This window comes from Petaurus breviceps, unplaced genomic scaffold, assembly GCF_028583685.1.
Source record: "Petaurus breviceps papuanus isolate PSGF00001 unplaced genomic scaffold, PetGlider_PUasm1.0 37, whole genome shotgun sequence".
Classification (NCBI taxonomy): Eukaryota; Metazoa; Chordata; class Mammalia; order Diprotodontia; family Petauridae; genus Petaurus; species Petaurus breviceps.
In genome coordinates, this window is record NW_027186296.1 from 30103028 (window position 1) to 30117367 (window position 14340).

Consider the following 14340-nt stretch of genomic DNA (forward strand, 5'->3'; position numbering starts at 1 on the left):
ACTGGGGAAGAGTATTACTGAACAACTGGGGGCCCTTAGGATCCTGAGAAAATTTGCTTATAGCTACATGGTAGTCATCTAAGATTCTAGACCTGCTAGTGTGAAGGCAGATTGGAGCAAGTAAGCCAGATAAGAAACTGAATGTGTGGGGCAGTTCTGTGTTAGGTGTTAGAGACATCCCATGTGGCTCTTATATTGGTAATTTTTCTTTGTTAGAACTGCATTGATCATCTTTAACCTTTCCAGTCTTATATTTTACTCTCCTCCATGTACTCTATAGTTCAATGACATAATGCTTGGCATATAGTAGGTGCTTAATAGATGCTTCTTGACTTGACACTTTCCTCTTTACTATTACACAAGACACTTCTAAGCAGCTAGGAGGCACAATGGATTGAATGCTAGACCTTGAATCAGAAAGATCTGAGTTCAAATCCTTCCTTAGACATTTATTAGCTATGTGATCCTGTGTCACAATAATAATACCTCAACTACAAAATGCATTTAATAATAAGACCTAGCTCTCAGGTTTATTGTGAGGATCAAATGAGATAGCATTTCTAAAGCATTTAGCATGGCAGATAACATGAAGGAGATGCTTGTTCCCTTCTCTTTCCAAATCCCAACTCATTGAATATTCCCTGGCTGTTCTCCATGCTTGGAATGCTCTTCTTCTGCCCTCCCACCACCTGGTTTTCTTGGCTTCCTTAAAGTCTCAGTGTAAATCCTATCCTCTAGAAGAGGCCTTTGCCAGATGTCCATTAATGCTAGTGTCTTCCTTCTGATCACTTCCAATTTACCCTTTATATATGTTGCTTGTATATGGTTGTTTGCACGTTTGCTCCATAAGAATGTAAACTTCTTGAGGTTAGAGATTTTCTTTGCTTTTTTTTTTTTGTATCATAAGTGCTAGTCAGAGTGCCTGGCACATATTTAGTGCTTGACAATAAGTGTTTATAGACAGATTGACTTTTGGAATCTTTCTTATTCCCTTCTTGTCAGTAATGTTATAAATGGGATAGTTGGGTACCTGTTGGATTAGATAGTATATGAAGTCTGCTTCAGCACAGAGATTCTGTCATTCCATGATTTCTTTAAGAATATTGACTGTGATTCTGTGATCACATGTAGGGCTACACACACGTGCACACATGCCTGGGGTCTGGAAACTTACCCTGAACTCCCACTAGAATGTAAGTTTCTTGAGAGAAGGAACATTTCTTATTCATCAAGTGTCTGAGGGCCATTTGCCTAAGTATAATGTTAATGGGATAATAAGATCTTCCCTGCCCATTTATAGGCCTCACAGTGGAGACCATTGTGGGAGGGACTTGCCTAAGGAGGAACTTGCTTAGGGGGACTCTTGCTAGTAAGAAGGTTTTCACACCTCTTGGTATTAAGTTGATTAAGCACTGAGTCATGGGGGTTGTGATGCTTTCAGGCTCTGAGTTGGTATTTTGCTTTGGGGGTTCGCTTATGAGAAGGACCGTTTGATTTCCTGGTCGAGACTGAGTAGCCATATATTCATATACCTGGACTTCTCAGATGTGAAGGCTCTTTCCATCCAGTGGTGTATGTAAAGTATATATCGTAGCAATATTGCTTTGATTCAGGTAGTCAAAGCCCTCTCTGTTGGTCTTTATGCTAATTTCTCTGCTTGTATTTTCTCTGATGTTCAGGGTGCTGACCTTTTCCCTGAACTAGTGAATGTAATTAAAAGTAAGATTGTTACTTTGTGAGTGTCTTTCCTAGAAAAGCAGATCAAAGAACCTGTGCTAGCAGGCTATCCTGGGTATGGTAGGGTGCTTGCTATTACACTAAGAAAGCTAAGAATGTTTTCCAATTTAGCATGGATAGAACAGTTGTGACTTTGATGGTTTTGTGCCATGTTATCCATGAATTTCCAAGATAGTAGAGACCAGAGCTGGGGGACAAAGACTAGGGCACAAAAGAGCTGGTTGAAACAGAGTAAAGGGTGTATCTGTTACCTTGTTACATGGATTCCTGAGACATCTCAGAGTTGGAATATTTGCATATTGAAAATAAGTAATGGGGTAGCCAGGTAGCACAGCGAATAAGAGCACTGGCTCCAGTGTCAAGATGACCTGGAGATCGAATCCCAGGCTCAGACACTTATCACCCACCCAGAAACACCTGGCCGTGTAACCTTGATTAAGTTACTTAACCCCAATTGCTGAGGGGTGGCCAGGTGGCTCAGCAAGTGTTGGGATGACCTGGAGATCGAATCCCGGGCTCAGACACTCAGCACCACACCCAGAAATAACTGGCCGTGTAACCTTGAGCAAGTTACTTAACCCCCATTGCTTAAAAAAAAGTAAGTAAGAAGAACTTTTGGGAAAGGGGATAATCTGTAGTTTGGAGTATGAGTGAAGGTAGAGTATTAATCCAGTACCCAGAATCTGGAAATTGGGCAGAGGGAGGAATGTGGCCTTCCTCCAGAGTCTAAAGGAGAAAATTGATCTCAATATAGTGTATGATACATTAAATCCACATGGCAGATATTTCCAGAACTTTTAATAAGCATTTTTATTTGTATGAGAAAATCACCAACTTCCTTTACTAAAGTTATATCATATTTTGAAAATTAAACTAAAGGACTTTAAGCTATCCACAATCCATTTCATTATCTCTGAGCTTCATGGAGATGGGAAATTCATGTAAGATGTTATTAAATCTTTGCAAGGCTTGTTGGGAAGCATAATGTGGAAAATGAATTTAGAGGCTGCTTTGGGGGTTAAGAAAGCATAATTTCCATAGTGTTTGTAAATGTCATCACTAAGGCACAGAGATATTACCCAGCAATTGAGAGAAAAACTTTGGTTTTCTAGACATTTAACCACAAAAAAACTAACCTGCTTTTCAATTTGTTGAATAGTCTTCTTTTCAATAAGTTTTGAGATCCTGCTATGTGCTCAGTGACATGCCAGGTGCTAGAGGGTCTACAGAGAATCCTGTAAGATGGTTCCATTTTTATAGACAGCAAAGAGAATGAAACATGGACATAAGCAAATAAAATACAAAGTGTGAAAATGCATTAGTGATATCAAATGATATTAGAGTTCAAAGGAGAGAGATGTCATTGTTGACCCAGGAAATTGGAAAAGACAATATGGAGGAGGTGGCATTTGACATAGTTCTTGGATGATAGATAAGAGGTTTTTTTTGAGTATTCAATTATTTTTACAAGAATTTTACAACTATCTTCCCTTTCTCCTATGATCCCTCTCATTGAACAACAATTTAAAAGAAGGAAACACTCATAGAAGTATGGGAAATCTAGCAAAACAAATCCTTACATCAACCATGTCTAAAATGTATGTCTCATTCTTCATTTTAAGGCCATCACCTCTCTGGCAGGAGGAGGGTAGCAAGTTTCATATTTAGGCCCTCCGGATCTGTGGCTTATTGCTTAATTGATTAGAGTTCTTAATTCTTTCCAAGTTGTATTCCTTTATAACGTCAATGTCAGTGTATGAATTGTTCTTGTTCTGCTCACTTTGCATCAGTTCACAGAGTTCTTTCCAGTTTCTTCTGAAACTGTCTACATCATCATTTCCTGTGGTATGATAGTATTCCATTACGTTCATCTGCCATAATTTGCTTAGCATTCCATTAGTATCCAGTTTGGGGCTACTATGAAAAAGAACTGCTATTCGTTGTATATATGGACTGTTTTCCTTTTTATTTAATCTCTTTGGGAGTAGAGGCCTAGTGCTGATAATGTTGGATCAAAGACCATGGATGTTGAGGGCATAGTTCCTAAGTGCTTTCTGGAATGGCAGAACCAGTTCACAGCTCCAAAGATAGAATTTCAAAGATAGCTCCAAAGGTAGCATTTCAGTGTTCAGAAATGCATTAATTCAACACCATTTATTAAATGCCTGCTATGTACCAGACACTGTTCTAGATGCTGGGAATACAGAAATAAGAAACAAAACTTTCCCTGCCCTCAAAGAGCTAACACTCGATTGTAAAAACAGCATGTACCCATTTTAATAAATAGAAAACATATATAAAGTAAATATAAAGTGACTTTGGGGGAAGATAAGCAACCTAGAGGAATCAGGAAAAAGTCTCATGCAGGAGATAGTTTTAAGCTGAGTGCAACTGGGTGGCACAATGGATATAGTGCTTGGAGTCAGGCAGACTCAACTTTCTAAGTTCAAATCTGGCCTCAGACACTAGCTGTGTGATGCTGGGCAAGTCACTTAACCCTGTTTCCTTCAGTTTTCTCATCTGTTAAATGAGCTAGAGAAGGAAATAGCAAACCACTCCAGTATCTTTGCCCAGAAAACCCCAAATGAAGTCACAAAGAGTTGGACACAATTAAACAGCAACAAAACAAAACCTTAATCTCCAATAAAATTGTAAACAATTCATAAAGCAGTTGGGTTGAGAGTGGCTAGAACAGATAGCAATGGTCAGAAGAGGTTCACAAAGGTTTCATGACCCAAATGGGGTCATGAAGAATTGGACACTACTGAAAAATGACTGAACAACAAAGGAAAAGGGATTCTTAGAGATAGAGATGAAGAAGAGTGTATTCTTTGCATGAAGAAGAGCCTGTGCAAAAGCATATAAAAAAAGAGACATTGTCTGGAATTGGGAGTTCCAGGCAGGTCAGCTTGGTTGGACCACGGAGTTCATGTGGAGAAGGAATGTGTATTAAGCTAGGATAGGCTGGAAGTAGGTTATGAAAGGCTCTAGTTTCCAAAAAGAAAAGTTTATATCCTTGAGGCAAATCAGAGACCTTGGAGCTTTTTGAATAGGAGAGTGACATGGTCAGAACTGTGTCTTAGTAATGTCACTTTGGCATCTATGGGCAGGATGTACAAGAGATGGGAGAGACTTGAGGAAGCAGAGGGAGGTCATCTTGGGCACTGGGAGCAGCACTAACAAACATTGTCTTTTTGTTTTTGAGGGATAGGGATGGGGACTAGACCTGGGATTTCATTGGTATAGGGAACTCTTCCAACCAAGAACTGCCTTTACCAATGCAGATTAGCACCTTTTTCTGCAACTCTCTAGAGTTACCTAGATGGGCAGCTCCTAGTACAGTGGAGAGAATACCAGGTCTGGAGTCAGGAAGACCTGAGTTCAAATCCAGCCTCAGACACTTACCAACTGTGTGTCCCTGGGCAAATTTTTTTCTTTTTTATTTAAAGACCTTTATTAACAGGTGCTTGCAGTTTGTGGATTTTTGAAAAAATCAGGTGTACTTTTTATACAAATTAAAAATGAGGTTCTTAAAAATCTCAACTTGACCAGATATGAAACAATTTAAAAACCTTTAAAGGTGTATTGAGAAAACCAGGCTTTTTAAAAAACATGTTTGTCATTCCCAAAAAGAGACTTCTTTAGGTAAAAATAATAAAAACCCCATGCTGCATAGATAATGCAGAGAGTTCTAGTTATCTGGTCAACAGCAAAAAGCAAGCACTTAGGTCTTCCGTTCCAAATCTTTTGTTCATTTCTTATTATTGCTGGAATTTCATATTCTTTCTTCTTGTATGATGACTAAACCGGATGATGGTGGAGATGGTAAGCCGGCATTTACTCAGCCCCGCCCTGCTCAGCCTCGGGAGCGGACGTATTCTCAGCTGGTGGTTCGGATGCTTTTGTCTCTTTGCCATCTTGTGGTTTAGGGTTCTCTGGGCGTCTTCGTCGGTAATTGAAGTTACGGCGGTACCGACGTTGAGGTGACTGCTGACCCTGGGTCTCATCCCCTTGGTTCTCTTTGTCTTCTTCATTACCTTCCTCTCTAGGTTGTCTTTGATGAGGAGGGCCCCTGCGGAATCGTGGTCTATAACTCCGATACATAGTCTGTCTCACCATCACCGCAACAATGAGCAGCGAGGCCGAGACCCAGCAGCCGCCCTCCGCCCCCGCCCTCAGCACCGCCGATACCAAGCCCGGCATCACCGACAGCGGCGGAGGGAGCGGCGGTCCCGGCGGCCTCACATCGGCGGCGCCCGCCGGTGGGGACAAGAAGGTCATCGCAACGAAGGTTTTGGGAACAGTAAAATGGTTCAATGTAAGAAACGGCTATGGTTTCATCAACAGGAATGACACCAAGGAAGATGTATTTGTACACCAGACTGCCACAAAGAAGAATAACCCCAGGAAGTACCTTCGCAGTGTAGGAGATGGAGAGACTGTGGAGTTTGATGTTGTTGAAGGAGAAAAGGGTGCGGAGGCTGCTAACGTCACAGGCCCTGGTGGTGTTCCAGTTCAAGGCAGTAAATATGCAGCCGACTGTAACCATTACAGACATTATCCACGTCATAGGGGTCCTGCACGGAACTACCAGCAGAATTACCAGAACAGTGAGAGTGGGGAAAAGAACGAGGGATCAGAGAGTGCTCCAGAAGGCCAGCCCCAGCAGCGCCGTCCCTTCCCACCTTACGACATGCGGAGACCCTATGGGCGTGGACCACAGTATTCCAACCCTCCTATGCAGGGAGAAGTAATGGAGGGTGCTGACAACCAGGGTGCAGGAGAACAAGGTAGACCAGTGAGACAGAATATGTATCGGGGTTATAGACCACGATTCCGCAGGGGCCCTCCTCGTCAAAGACAACCTAGAGAGGAAGGTAACGAAGAAGACAAAGAGAACCAAGGAGATGAGACCCTGGGTCAGCAGCCACCTCAACGTCGGTACCGCCGTAACTTCAATTACCGACGAAGACGCCCAGAGAACCCTAAACCACAAGATGGTCTCTCTCTTAGTAGTTGCTGGAAAGATTTTTGCCAGAGTCCTCCTTAATACCTGAGGGTCAGTCAGAAAGGGTTGAGGAACAAATGGTATGATGTTTCCTGCCTGACAACTGCAGGAGAAATGCCAGGAGCAGAACAGAGGTGTGCACACAACATTTGTAGATCTTACCAAGGCCTTTGATACTGTGAGTCATGAGGGTTTATGGAAAATTATGTCAAAATTTGCATGTCAGTTTCATGATGTCACACTTGCCCAGGTTCTGGATAATGAATAAGGCTCTATGTGCTTTCCCAGTCACTAGTAGAGTGAAACAGGACTGTGTTCTTGCTTCCACACTTTTTAGCATGATGTTTTCAGCCATCTTTATCAAATGCTTTCAATGAGGATGGACATCCAGGTCAGCTACCGCACTGATGGTAAATTCTTCAACTTGAGAAGGCTACAAGTCAAGACCAAAGTGGAGGGAGTGTTGGTGCATGATATAAGTATTTAATCAATCAACAAGCACTCACTACTTTTCAGGCACTGTTCTAGGAAATCAGTATGCAAAAACCAAAACAAAAAAGTCTGTCTTTACATTTCTTCAGGGGAGACAGCATGTACACAAATAAGCATGTGCTGAAAATGAGCAAAATAAATTAATTTTGCATGGAGAGCACTAGGAACTAGGAGAATCCAAAAAGGCTTCCAATAATAGGTGATGCTTGGGCCAAGAATTTAAGTAAACAAGAGATTCTGAGACTGAGGCAGGGAGGGAGTACATACTAGGCATGGGGGACAGTTAGCACAAAAACATGGAGATGGGAAGTGGAGAGTCTTGTATGGGGAACATGAAGAAAGGCAGATTTGTTGTATTATAGAATATGGGAAAGTGAATAATTTGAAACAAGGCTGGAAAGAGAGATTGGGCCATATTGTTGATGGCTCTGATTGCCAAAGAGAAGAACCTAGAGACAATAGGGAGCCATTATTGGCTACTGAGTAGGAGAGTAGCACAGTCAGATTTGGTATTGAGGAAAATCACTTTGATAGTAATGTGGAGAATTGATAGGAGAAGGATGAGACATAGCAATAAAGGCCTGGAATAGCATGGCTCAGGGGATTTTATGGAAGAAGAAAGGACATTATTTGGTAACTGACTGTAAATCAACATGATGTAAGGGAGAGAGAGGAGTCAAGAATGATGTCTAGACAGTGAACCTCAGAGAAGAGAAAGATGGCACCTTTAGCAGAAATAGGGAAGTTTGGAAGAGAGCTAGGTTTGGTTGGGAGTGGGTGAGAGGAGAAGATAATGAATTCTTTTGTGTGTGTTGAGTTTGGATGTCTTTGGGATATGCAACTTGAAATGTCCAATAATGAGATACTGCCAATATTTTTTTCTTTTGAGTTTCTTTTGAGAACACATTTCATGCATTAGTTGACTCACTTTATTGACCTTTCGGGATGTAAGTAGATGATGTGAAGGACCTCAGATGGTCATCTGGCTTCTCAGTAAGGTCCAAGGCAGGGCATTATTTTGAAGAAAAGTACATACAATGTTGAGAAGCAAGCAGTCTTTCACAAATGGACCATTAGCTTCCATAGTCAGATGGCAGTTCACTTACCACTTTTTACTGGTAACTTGCTGCCTGGCATGACTGCTTCCTGACCATCTGGTCTCAGAATGTATGCCTAATGCAAAGACATTTTTACTCACTTTGATTTTCTCTACCCAGTCTCCTTGTTGTCCAATTCTCCCCTCCCAAGTCTCTACCTCGCTCTCCCAAACTCCCAATAACAGTTTTTAATCCAAAGATAACTCATCATCACAGTCTGATTCTAGGAAGAGAAATGTCAATGGAAGCTGGCAAGCACAGATTGCCTTTCTGTCCGAAATAGAAAAGCAGCATTAGCCTCACTGGCATTTCCTTGGCATTTTCCGTCTTGTGATTGCAGCCTTGAAGAAGGGTGTGGAAATTAATCTTACTCCTCTCTTGCTTGCTATAATAACTCTTCTGTGAATTGAAAAGTAACTGAAATGGGTCCAGAGACAGGCTTACCTGGGCATATGGGAGGGATGTTCCAATCAGCAGGCTTTCCTTTCGGGTTTTACTTCCTCAATGGGCATGAAGCAAATCGAGCTCAATAAGATAATAAATGTTACTTGGCTACAAATGACCACTTTCAGGGACACATTTTTCTCTCCTATATGAAGGACCTTTAGGTAAAATTCATTTTCAAGGCTGCATTTCTTTTGGATATTCAGTGAAGTGGGATGAAAGTCAATCTCTGACCACATTGGGCATTTGGAGGTATTGCGCTATTGGGGGGTGCTTGGACCCCAGCACGAAGCACTGTTTTTCCCTCTCCTTAATTACTTATATTTTTCAACAAAACTGCAACTAAGAAAAAAAAATGCACTTGGAACAAGACCAGGGAAACAGTCTCTCATTTTGTGTAGGGGTGGAGGTTGTTGCAGTATGATCTGGTAGTTAAAGACAGAAATCCTAGACAAAGTTACATGGGTAGGGTGCCTTTCTTGTATATATACATATATATAGGGGGGTGTTGAGGAGAAGATCTCACCCCTGAGGGCCATTTGGTAGATACATTTTTAAACTAAAGATTCTTGCTAACTGGGGACTAATCTGGCAGTGCTTGACTAGCCTAGGGCCCCTAGTACAGCGGAAGAGTCAGGGATGGAGAGACACCATTCTCCATCCACCTACCTCTCTGCTCTGTCACCATCATTCATATACCATGCAGGCACCATCCCATATACTCTTTCTCACTCTTCCTACCAATGACAAGTGAGACTTGGCCCCAGGTAGAATATGGCAAAGGATCAGAATCCTTTGCAAAGATGTGGAGATGGTAGAAGTGCTAGGTTGTGACAGCTTGGTGCCAACCTTGTTGAGGCCAAGCAGTGGCTGTACTTAGTGGTGTCACCTCTTCCGTATTGGCAGAAGGGAGTGTCTTGACACTGTGCAGCCCATAGTTAGAGAATGGGTGCTCTGTTGCTTCCCATGCTGATCCCTCTTGGTTGTAGGACTTTTCTGTGGGTTAAGAGTAGGTGGAAGCTTATAATAGTAGTGCCCCCATTGCCACTTTTCACCCTTCCCCACAGTGGCAAGCTATCTGGGTTCTATTTCTCTGCTGGTCCTCTGGTCCTGGTCATTTTCCCCACTCCCAATGCTTGCATTCTCTCCAATACAAGGAGCAGGCCTCTACATGGGATGGATCCAGGACATTTAAAATACATGTCCATGACCTAGCACATACTTGATGTTGGGATTTAAGGATTCAAGGGGTTCCCATCCCTCATAGTATCCTCCCATCCTTGGTTTTATTTAAAAACAATTAGTGTGTTTGAGGCCCTTGCTAAGCTTGGGAAAGAGGAGGTACTTGTATCTGTCCTTAGCAGACCCTGTTAGAAAGGTGGGTGATGGTGGTCCTCAGCAGGCTTAGACCCCTGTGGCAGGTGAGCTATGACTGAAAGAGGTTCTGGAAGTGTTGGTACAAGATTTATATATGTGGTTATGGCTTTATATATGTATAGGGAGATAGTATTGGGGCTCTTCTGTCTCTGTCACCCTATTGTGAATAGATCCATAGATGTTCCCCAATACCTGCCTAAGGAAAGAATATATATTGTCAGGGGCCCTCAAAATTTGGCACCCCCTAAACCAAGGGCAAAGCCCTGGATGTCCCACCCATTTTGGGGTACTTGTGGGTGAGCCATTTTCCCTTATATTGAAGCAAAATCTTCCTTTCTATAACTTCCATGCATTGATCCACTTTTACCCTCCAGATCAAAAAGAGCAAATCCAATCCCCTCTCAACATCACAATACACTAAATGTCTTAGCATAGGGAACATGATGCCTCTAGGTCTTTTCATAGGTAAGTCCTATGATCGATTGTCCTGTGGCATGCTCTCAGGCTCCCACACCAGCTTCTAGACCAGTTTGTTAAGGGGTTTTACTAGAATATGAAGCCCAGGAAAGACTGCCCATGTCCCAGAATAGGAAACAATGCTCCAAGTATGATTAAATAAGAACAGAGTGCAATAAGGGGTTCAACTTCTCTCATTCTGCTCACTATACTTCTTCTATAAGTACTTTGCCATTTCCAGTTTAAGGCAAGCCATAACCTTTTTGGGTGGCCCCATCATGCTATTGATTCACATTTATAGCACACTGTGGACCACCTCTGTGGATGCTTGATCTGGTCTACCTCTGCTCTTTCCATCTTCACTTTTGCTAGCATCATTTCTGTAGTTTTACTGTAGATATTTCAGATGATCTACCTTTTTGGCCATATTCCCCCCCACAGCAGACTGAGTATTGACTCTGGAGTCAGAAATACTTGAGTTCAAATCTTGCCTTAGATACTTACCAGCTGTGTAACCCTGGGAAAATCACTTAACTTTTGCCTTCCTCAGTTTCCTCAGTGGTAAAATGGGGATAATCATAGCACCTTTTTCCCAGGGGTGGGTGGTAAATGAGATATTTATAAATGAAATATTTGTAAAGCCCTTTGCAAACTATGAAGAACTCTTCAAATACTAGTTGGTATTATGATTATGATTCAGTACTTAACAATTGAGATTTTTGGATCCAAGCATAGATTTATAGATACATTTATCAGTATTAAGATGTCATCTTAATAGACCAGAGTAGGATGGGGAACCTAAAGCCTGATGGTCATATGTGGCCCTCTAGATCCTTAAGGGTGGTCCTTTGACTGAATCAAAACTTTACAGAACAAATCCCCTTAATAAAAAGGGTTGTTCTGTAAAACTTGGGCTCAGTTAAGAGGTTGCACCCAAGGACCTAGAAGGCCACATGTGACCTCAAGGCCACAGGTTCCCCACTCCTGGACCAGACCATTCCATGAGAATTTAAGTTTAAATTGGAGGGGGAATGACAAACAGACAAAAAGTAGAAAATATTTCTTAACATTTCTACAAAAACTTTTTTTTCCATCAATGGTAATGATTGAAATACATTTGGATTTTAACATTATAGTCCCCAGTGTGTGGCATTGATGTAGAAAACTAAAATGGGGAAAGCAGAAGCTAGACTAGATCAAATGTATGGAGAGGAGGTCCCTGCTGGAGGGGACACAATTTTGGGGACAGTGAAAGACTGATTTTTGGTATATCTGAATGAGGGGAAGGTACTGAATTATTGGGAAAACATCACAAATGTTATTACTACTGAAAAAAGGCAATTGTGAGGACATCAATAACCACCTCCAACCCATATCCCTATTTTCTCAGCTCTACAAAATCTTTATAAGAATATATATCAAAGGCATCCTTGATAAAACATGAGAAGGTAACAGGCTTTGGAGAAATATTCTACAGAAGAGCACATTTTTGTAGTCACACAATTGTTTGAAAAATTCAGAAAAAACAAGATCCTGCTGTGCTCATTTTTCTACTATTTAAAAAAATAACATTTAATTTGGTCGAGTAAAATGCAAAAAGCTTACCATGACAAGGGGTCTCCTATGCATATATTAAGATCATCTAAGATTCTTTGGGAGACACAGCAACAGAGATAACATTGATCGATGAGCCTTTCATCATTAGTGAGCTATAAAACAGGGAGGCATATGTACACCCTTGGTGTTTGCTATTTTTCTGGAAGATGTTCTGCACAGAGTGCAAATGGATGGGAAACTCTGTGGATAGTAAAATCTTTTTTGTTTGCAGATGACTTTGTTTTGATTGCATAAAGTCTTGGAGCACTGCAGGCTTACTAAATGATATCCACAATTACTCAAAAGAAATAAGCTTAACTACATACAGGAAAATTCAAATGGAAGAATACATGTTGTATTGACTCTGATGTACGAATCTGAGAGCTGGCATAGCATTTCAAATGCATTGAACAGATGATGCAGATAGCCAGAGCCAAAATTCAATATAATGGGCTGGATTGGATCTGGAAAGTTTCATAGAGTTTTTGATGATTCCTAACTTCTCTCAGAGGCATACGCCAATATTTTAAATTTCAGATGATGCTTCAGTTCTTAAATGAACTGTGATTTCATCGATGTGGATAGATCTTCCAATAATACATACCACAGTCTACACATGGCTGCCCATGCTATGTATGGGATCCTTATCTGTGTCTTCCCAGTTCTTCCCATAAAGGGGTCTTCTCAAAATGCTGAGAGTATTCCTTGGATTCTCTTTTTATTCCATAGATACAAAAGGGAACATTTTGGTTATTCCCTGCTCTTGTCACTTAACTATTATTTTATTGGCTCATTTTTAAAATGATATGATTTACTTTAGAGGTGTCAAATATCCAGGGGGCAACATTACAGTCAGGCAAAAGAGTGAAATCTGAACCAGATTGAAATGTAATTGGGAAATATTTGACATAATAAAAATAAAATAGACCATAAATAATGCTAGTATGTAATTTTCTGAGTGAATATGTGCACCGCCAGGGATTTAGTAGCCCTGTTTCTATTTGTTGGACAGCACTGCTTTACACCCAGGTAATTCCTTGTTTTTAGTGTATAGTAACTAGATTAGAGAACCATGTACTTTCCCATTGTACTTTGGGCTCCAGAGACTGTAGTGTTTCATGACTTGAAATCATATAGTACTAGAAGGATATTGGTGTTAAAAAGATGGGCCTTTATTTTGGGAGAAGCTAATTTAAAGAGTTGATTTCCCAGCGGCAGTCCAGTCCATTATCCTCCAGTTCAATTTTGGACCAGATTCATTGTTAAATTGGAGCATCTGTCCAAGATTACATAGTCTGCTTTTTTTTTTTTTTTTTGGAGGAGGGAAGGCTGGGCAGTTGGGGTTAAATGACTTGCTCAAGGTCATACAGCTAGTAAGTGTTAAGTGTCTGAGGCTGGATTTGAACTCAAGTCCTCCTGATTTCAGGGCCAATGCTCTATTCACTGCACCACCTAGCCACCCTTAAGATTACGTAGTATGTATTTTGTCTATCCAACTACTTTATGATTCAGATAACTGGCATTCTTTGTCCACTTGTTTTTTTTCTGCATGGATAGTATCACTGCACCAGGGATTGAATCATCTTCTCTACTTTTGTGTATTTTGGAAGGTTAGATGGTTTCTCAGGCTATTCTGGTGAGAATCAGGAATGAAGTTACACTGGTTTAGGAATGAGTGTTGACAAATGTTTTACTATTGCTTGCAATTTTGATTAAGCATTTTAATACTTTATTATATTGCTCTCGCTTGCTCTGTTTGTAAGATGCAAGCTGAAATTAGCTGACCACTAGAAATTTCCAGAAAACAGAGTGGGGGCTTAAGCCACAGTAGATAAAGTATAATTATCATATCAAATACCTTCACATTGAACCATTCATTCATGTAAATCCAGAATTGAGTGGAATGAAGATTATTCATATGGAACAGTGGGCAGACCCACAGAGGCTCAGTCCTCATAGAATCAGATGTGTGCTTTGTCTGTTGCCAACTCATAAATAGAGATTCTGTGATGATTGTTTCCTGTCCACTTAATGCATAGTAAAGAGATTGGCTGCTGAAATGGGACAGAGTGTGCATACAAATGGCCTGAATAGCTAAATCACACTGTCCTCCCTCCCCTTTCCAAAGGCAAC

At 41.0% G+C, this 14340-nt stretch overlaps 1 pseudogene; it reads left to right on the top strand.

Moving 5' to 3' along the window:
- The first annotated feature begins 5853 nt into the window (after positions 1–5853).
- On the top strand, positions 5854–6787 carry LOC138169652 (Y-box-binding protein 1 pseudogene; annotated as a pseudogene).
- The last annotated feature ends 7553 nt before the right edge of the window (positions 6788–14340 follow it).